The sequence below is a fragment of the Pseudophryne corroboree genome, chromosome 10 (assembly GCF_028390025.1).
Source record: "Pseudophryne corroboree isolate aPseCor3 chromosome 10, aPseCor3.hap2, whole genome shotgun sequence".
NCBI lineage: Eukaryota > Metazoa > Chordata > Amphibia > Anura > Myobatrachidae > Pseudophryne > Pseudophryne corroboree.
In genome coordinates this window covers 355,211,489-355,219,591 of record NC_086453.1, presented here as the reverse complement: position 1 = coordinate 355,219,591, position 8,103 = coordinate 355,211,489, and the positions used below count along the sequence as shown (strand labels likewise).

The window sequence follows — 8,103 nt, the reverse complement described above, 5'->3', positions numbered from 1 at the left end:
CCATACCTCCCCTACTAATTAACAGGCTGCGCTCCTACATAAATACTGGCAGCGGGGAACTCCGAGAGCAGGCGACCATGTGATCAAGCTCTCGGAGCGAAACGCGCGTCACTTCTGGTTCCGGTGCCCGAACTTCCGGTTGCACGGACCGTGGCCGCCGGCGCCTCACTCTTCGATCCCTACTCTGTCCACTGGTCTGAGGGTCTCCTGAACAGGTTGGGTAAGAAAAATGGGTTCTCCTTGCCCAAACCACAGCTCCCCCATGTTCTCCCATAAGGTCCACCATATACTTCCCCAGCTAACAGGGAAAAGCTGATTAACTCAAGTTATGTGATGTATTTATACTTTTATATTTCTTGTGCATAACATCTCCTTTTGGTGCATGATTACCGGGTAAGGGGGGAGACAGAGGAACCCTCTCACAAGGGATGGTTGCAACTGTAACTATAATGCTAAAATCAATATCAGAGAATTAGGGATATGTTTGTACTTTAGACGCATTTCTCATTGTCCTGATTATTGTGGGCGCTACAAAGCCCTCCTGTTGCTTAGACTATTTGATAGCATAACTGTAGTAGAGTCTGATCTTGGGAATTCCAACCCCAAGACCCCACAGTCATTATTATTGCCTCAAATCACCACTGACTAGATCTTTCAGCAACAATCTAGCAATTTATTGTATCAATATTCTTTGATTCAAATATAACCTGGTATTTATTCTGTGATTGACATCCTGGGTCCCAATACAATCGGTCAACGGTGCGCCTAGGAGACGGACTTACCTACGGTCAGACCGCACTGAGTATGCCCAAACTCGTCTGATCTTGGAAGCCAAGCACTGCAGGGCCTGGTTAGTACCTGGATGGGGAACCACCAGGGAATACTAGGTACCGTAGGTATTTTACTCTCCAGCAGCTAAAACATTTTGGGACCCAGTGCATCAACCTTCAGGTTACAGCATTTATCAGACTATATCCGACCCGAGGTAGTGACCTCACTCATACAAAATTTTGATCACAGAGGATATGTATGATTCATCTTTGTGAATGAGGTTTTATTTATTTTCGCTCACTTAAATTATTATCCTGCCTATAATAGGTATATTAGTACTTATGAGCACCTATGCTCTTCCATTATTGATGCCAGCTCTCGTCTTTTCGTAAAGTATACATTAATAAAAGTTATGTCTTAATAATTTCATCATTTCAATTTTTTCAAGTGTGCCCAGGAAAAGGCTTATAGTTGCTTTTTTTTGGTCCTTTTTTCTCTCTAAAGGACCATACTTGTTGTTTCATAGTTGTCATAACTATCTTCCGGGAGCACCACCAACCATTTGCTGAACGTATCATTCTAGTAGGCTTTCATGTTGGTTTAACAATAATATTTCTAACTTATTGTAAAATAATTGTTATATCCTGTGCAGATTTATTCCTTTTTGTTAAGACTGTACAAACTGAGGTCTATCTCAGCTCCTGAATCTAGCACGGATCAAAGGATCACCAGTATACATACTTACTATCCCCATTGCCGAACTATGACCACCTTCAATCTTAAAACTGAATTAACTACCAAGCGCAGAACGGAAGATTTGGAAAGCATCCTTCCCACTGGGGACGCTATTAAAGATCCAGATCCCAACTGGGAGAATGAAATCCTGAAATTTAAATATATTCTACAACGACAGACACGTACTAATTGGGATCTCACAAGTTTGGAGAACTATCAAAAACAAAAAATCATACCCAGAGGCCTTAGGCCTAAACTATTCCTTTCATTCGAACTTTTTACCGCCAACCTACGACAGGAGTGGGAAACTACTTTGCTTAAATGCTCTGACGAGCTAATTAGCATCCTAATAAAGCATAACAACCTTGTCTTGGACGAATGTACCAAAGAAATTGACAACATTGGCAAGAATCTGGAACAATGGGAACAAAATCCTACATTTCAAAACAGATTTGAGAAAATCAAGAAGGACCTTCAAGTATACGAACAGACTATCATTGACAGGAAGAAAAATAAGTTTACCAGGGACATGAGGGACTTTTCCAACAACAAGATATTCCAGTGGAATAGGCCGATTAGAAAAGAACGCCACGTGGGACATTCTAACACCCCGTCTTCCTCAGAAGTAGATCTATCCAGCGCAGATGAAATTGACAGCCATACTTCTGACCATAGCAGTACCTCAACATCTAGATTAACTAACAACTCAGTGACTGGTTTTTTAGAGCAAACCAGGGGAGCACGAGGTTACCAAGCAAAAGAAAAACGAGACGCAGTAAGAAGAAGAGGAAGAGAAAAATGGGGCTCACCATCCCCAAACCGGTATCCCAGTCGCAGGAATCAGAACTAAATCAGACCTACAATAAACTTCAAGTAATCAACCTTTCCAGTCATATCCTTACAGCACAACAAAGATCAGTCTTGGAAAAAGGTCTAACCTCACCTACGAAAAGATTCAACAGATTCCAATGGCAAACAAACTTACAACTTTTTGCATGAAAATTATTATTAACAAATTTTTTTACAGAGAGAACAGGAACATCTGAATCCCCCTCTGACTTGGAAAATCTGTCGTCACAAGAAATACTAGCTCTGGCGACATTGGAGGAACTTGCTGACCCTAACGAATCAATTCCCACTACACAACAAACGAGACCCTTGCTAAAGAAAAAATCAACCTTTTTCCCCAAGGATTCCTTATGCCCAGAGGTAAAAGTTTTTACGAACTTGGTTACTCGGTATCTGGACAAATGATATCTGAATAAGAAATACCATCACCCTGCAGATAATCTGACACCGAACGAACGGAGGGCGCTCCAGGAGATTAAAACCTGGACCGACGTAGTTCTGAAACCGTCGGATAAAGGAGGAAATGTCATGATCTGGCCAACAGAACTATATCTCAAACAAGCCAGGAAACAACTGGACGATCAATCATGCTGCCAGAAGAGTATATTTGACCCTACAGAAAAGTACACCAAACTCTATATGAATATCATCAACAGGGCATATCACGATGCCACTTTAACCAAGTCAGAGCAAGCCTATTTAACGGTAGATAATCCCCGAGCACCTACATTTTACCTTTTACCAAAGGTTCACAAGGATCTCCGGGACCCCCCTGGTCGGCCCATAGTCTCAGGAAACGGCGGCCTACTAGAAAGAGCCTTCACATTCTTGGACACACATCTTAGGGACTACGTCTTGGAACTCCCATCATATACCAGGGATACAACTGATGTCCTCAGAAAGATCAGTGACATACATTTGGAAGAAACACATCTCCTCGTGAGCCTTGATGTTGAGGCGTTATATACAAGCATAAAACATGACCTTGGCATCCAAGTGGTAGAATACTTTCTGAGAATGCGGGGAATGGATGATTTTCACCAATTTCTGTTACAACTTCTCCAATTTGTACTAAACAAGAACTATTTCACCTTCAACAACCTCTTCTACACCCAGGTTAGAGGAACAGCGATGGGGGCAGCCTGTGCCCAGATGTATGCCTACCTCTTCCTGGGCTTGTGGGAGAGGGAGTTTGTATTTTCTGACCTTTGCGAATCACACACCAAACATATCATATTGCGGACACGTTACATTGATGACATCCTAATCATATGGGATGGCACACAAACCGAACTCTTGGAATTCATACAGCAACTCAACAAGAATACTCTTAATCTTTCATTCACCTGTGACTACCATAAGGACAGCATTTCCTTCCTGGACCTTTGAATCTATAGGGATACCAACAATATGATCTCAACAGAAATATACAGCTACCAACACTCTTCTGTATCAAACTAGCTCACACTTTCCCCCTACAATAACCAACATCCCGAAAGGAGAATTCCTACGCCTTAGGAGAAATTGCTCCAACGACGAAGTCTTCAAAATAAGAAGCAAAGAATTGACACTCAGATTGAAAGACAGAGGACACAGCATGCGATCCATTAAAAAAGCAAGAAATAATATAACCAACACAACAAGAGAAAATTTAATCTTTAATACAACAACAACAAAAAAACATAAGGAAGAATCCCAAACCATAAGATTTGTGGGGGATTTTTGCAAGGAATGGAGGGAGATTAAGTCAATCCTGCAAAGACACTGGCACATTGTACTTTCTGACGAAGATCTGGCTAAAAAACTTAACACCAAAATTGAATTTAGCTGGCAGCGATCACCCAATCTAAAGGACCTCCTAGTCAGTAGCCATTTCTCACAACAACCACTACGTGAGCCACCAATAAAAGGAAGCTACCCTTGTGGTAACTGTAAGATCTGCCAACATGTGGTTAACAAACAAGAACTGGTGGACAAATATGGTGACAAGGTAAAAATTAACGACTTCTTCAATTGCAAAAGCAAGAATGTCGTCTATTGCATTTCTTGCCCATGCGATCTGAGATATGTAGGAATGACTACTCGCATGCTAAAAATCAGAACTCTTGAACATATGAGCAACATTAGAAATGCTGACAAACATCAACAAAGAATGCAACAACTGACAACTATTTCAAAACACTTCCTAACTCATCACTCAGGCTCAGTACAAGATCTCAAAGTACACGGCCTTGAGCAAATCAAACCAGGAATCCGAGGTGGAGACATTACACGGATGCTCCTCAGAAAGGAGAGTGAATGGACCTTTAAACTAGACACCTTGGCTCCAAAAGGTCTAAATGAATACCTTAATTACAGTGTATTTTTGTGAAAATGTTCTCTCCATCAAGCTTCATCCATCCTGCTCAACTTAATTTCACCAATGCACATCCTTGATGTCTCTATTCCCTTCCCTTTCAAAACATATGCACTAATATTGTTCTTTTTACTTGTTTACACTTCATTTATAATCTCTTCCAGTATTTCCACCCAGATCTCACCCTCAACTCATTATGTCATCTTCATTTCCTCCCAAGTACTCTCACATTACTCCACTATTCACCCACCTCACTACATCCATTTTGACACATGCAAGGGCACCTTTCCCACCCTTAACCTCAATCACTGCCCCCTACCTACTAGCTTAGCTGGCTCGCCTTTACTCTCCAATTCATGCTTTCACATCATTCCCACCCACTCCCATCACCCTTGCCCCAATCCTACCCTTCCCCTCCCCATGTCTTGTTCCATACCCCCTTTCTCATCTCCCCCCCCTCCCCCCCCACACAAAAATTCCTTTCCTCCCCCCTTCCCTCCCCTCTTTCTTCTCCTTTTTCCCTTGTCCCAACTCTTACCTCCCACACCATCTTTCCTCACCACACCTACTATCTTCATCCAATTCACTACATCCTCTCCCTTCTTCTTCCCCCCCCCCACCACACTAACAAACTCCCCTTTTTATTTATTATTTTTTACCTTCTATAAGTTTTGGTTTCTTTCATTTATTTATTTATTTTTATTTTTATATATACAATATTTTTCAATATAGGGCTTATTATCCCCATTTTATGTTCTCCAAACCTAATCGAATTAGCTGGACAACAATTTAACTATACTCTTAATGATATACTGCTTAATCATTCAGTTCTAACTTGTTGAAATTTACTTTTCAACCCCAGGTGATGTAACTTAACTCAGATGCTTTCCATACCTCCCCTACTAATTAACAGGCTGCGCTCCTACATAAATACTGGCAGCGGGGAACTCCGAGAGCAGGCGACCATTTGATCAAGCTCTCAGAGCAAAATGTGCGTCACTTCCGGTTCCGGTGCCCGAACTTCCGGTCGCACGGACCGCGGCCGCCGGCGCCTCACTTCTCGATCGCTGCTCTGTCCACTGGTCTGAGGGTCTCCTGAACAGGTTGGGTAAGAAAAAAGGGTTCTCCTTGCCCAAACCACAGCTCCCCCGTGTTCTCCCATAAGGTCCACCATATACTTCCCCAGCTAACAGGGGAAAGCTGATTAACTCAAGTTATGTGATGTATTTATACTTTTATATTTCTTGTGCATAACATCTCCTTTTGGCGCATGATTACCGGGTAAGGGGGGAGACAGAGGAACCCTCTCACAAGGGATGGTTGCAACTGTAACTATAATGCTAAAATCAATATCAGAGAATTAGGGATATGTTTGTACTTTAGACGCATTTCTCATTGTCCTGATTATTGTGGGCGCTACAAAGCCCTCCTGTTGCTTAGACTATTTGATAGCATAACTGTAGTAGAGTCTGATCTTGGGAATTCCAACCCCAAGACCCCACAGTCATTTTTATTGCCTCAAATCACCACTGACTAGATCTTTCAGCAACAATCTAGCAATTTATTGTATCAATATTCTTTGATACAAATATAACCTGGTATTTATTCTGTGATTGACATCCTGGGTCCCAATACAATCGGTCAACGGTGCGCCTAGGAGACAGACTGTCAAAGTCGAAAAATATCATGATGCATATGCCTTGTACTAACCCCTCATGCACACGCGCGCTGCGCGTGCACTCAGTCCCCCGTGCGTACACATCCCTGCAGGTTGCGTAGGGGACGCACCAGCGTCTCGTGCGCATACGATGTGTATTTACAGCGGAGTTTGTGAGCTTATAGCGTGCGACTCGATCATAGCATATTTAACCCAAATAGTGCATTTTGTAGTTAATATTCCCCTAGACCATGTCAGCGAGTATGATTAGTTTAAACTGTTCCTGGACAGAGGGATTCCTCTTTGCATGATAGGAAGGGTCAGATAAAGGTTGAAAGGTGGTGTCTAGTATCCAGCTGTAGGGTTTTTTAAGGGTAACATTCCGATGTTAGTTAGGAAAGGATCGCTCGCTCCTGCGTATAGTTATGTACAGAAGTAGATTATGAACATTAACTGTATTTGCTGTAAATTACACATGCGGCGGGAATCCTGAGGATACCACCCACCAGAGCAGTTGGGGAAAGACACAGCCCACCTGTTCAAATCCACCTATGACCTTTGCTGTAATGTAGAGACACATCTCTGTGTCCAATGAACAATGAGATTACAGGGACCATTGTATTGTGAATGTATGTTGTGTATATAAAGACCACTGTTGCCTGGCCAGCCTCATGTCTCTGAAGGCTTTCTACCTGAACAGCTGAGGACTGGACTCCAGGTCGCGCTTGCGAAAGATTCCCCACGTATGTATATTCTCTGTAGCCATTGTTCGCCATTGTTCATTTTATTCTCTGTTACTCTGTTAGATTTCTGTGTTAGCTTGTAGTGTATAATTTGTACTGTTTTTCCCTTTTTCTCTGAATAATCCACGGAAGTGTTAGAGCTGCTGTGGTTTTTAACCAAACCCGGTGTTGTGTTTTCACTTTCCTGCAAAGGGCTCTCTTAGCGTCTTAATCGCTCAAACAGCATACACATTGTTAAAGGTTTTAAGCGTTACATCGTTACAGTATTTGATTATTAAGGTTTAGAGTATAAGCATATTCTTACTGTGTTTAGTTAACAAGGTTTACTGTATATCATTCTGTGAGCGTCTGCACCGCTCGTGTTTCTTCTCATGGTGCAGCGTCTGCTACGCTAATAGCGTAGCAGTACGGTACTCGGTACGCCTAAAGCGTGCTTGGTACGAAGCATGAATCTGTGAGCGTACGTGTCGCTCGTGCGTCGCACCCACGGCCTAGCGTCTGATACGCTAAGTGCGTACCCCTGCGGTACTCAGTGCGCAAATAGCGTACGTGGTCCGTAATAGTATATAGCTTTATGTTTAAAGGTAATAATTGACATTATCAGGACTTACCTACGGTCAGACCGCACTGAGTATGCCCAAACTCGTCTGATCTTGGAAGCCAAGCACTGCAGGGCCTGGTTAGTACCTGGATGGGGAACCACCAGGGAATACTAGGTACCGTAGGTATTTTACTCTCCAGCAGCTAAAACATTTTGGGACCCAGTGCATCAACCTTCAGGTTACAGCATTTATCAGACTATATCGGACCCGAGGTAGTGACCTCACTCATACAAAATTTTGATCATAGAGGATATGTATGATTCATCTTTGTGAATGAGGTTTTATTTATTTTCGCTCACTTAAATTATTATCCTGCCTATAATAGGTACATTAGCACTTATGAACACCTATGCTCTTCCATTATTGATGCCAGCTCTTGTCTTTTCGTAA

At 42.4% G+C, this 8,103-nt stretch overlaps 2 pseudogenes; both read left to right on the top strand.

Moving 5' to 3' along the window:
- Window positions 1–780: 780 nt before the first annotated feature.
- On the top strand, window positions 781–899 carry LOC134967482 (5S ribosomal RNA; annotated as a pseudogene).
- A 6,821-nt stretch (window positions 900–7,720) lies between these two features.
- Window positions 7,721–7,839, top strand: LOC134967469 (5S ribosomal RNA; annotated as a pseudogene).
- The last annotated feature ends 264 nt before the right edge of the window (window positions 7,840–8,103 follow it).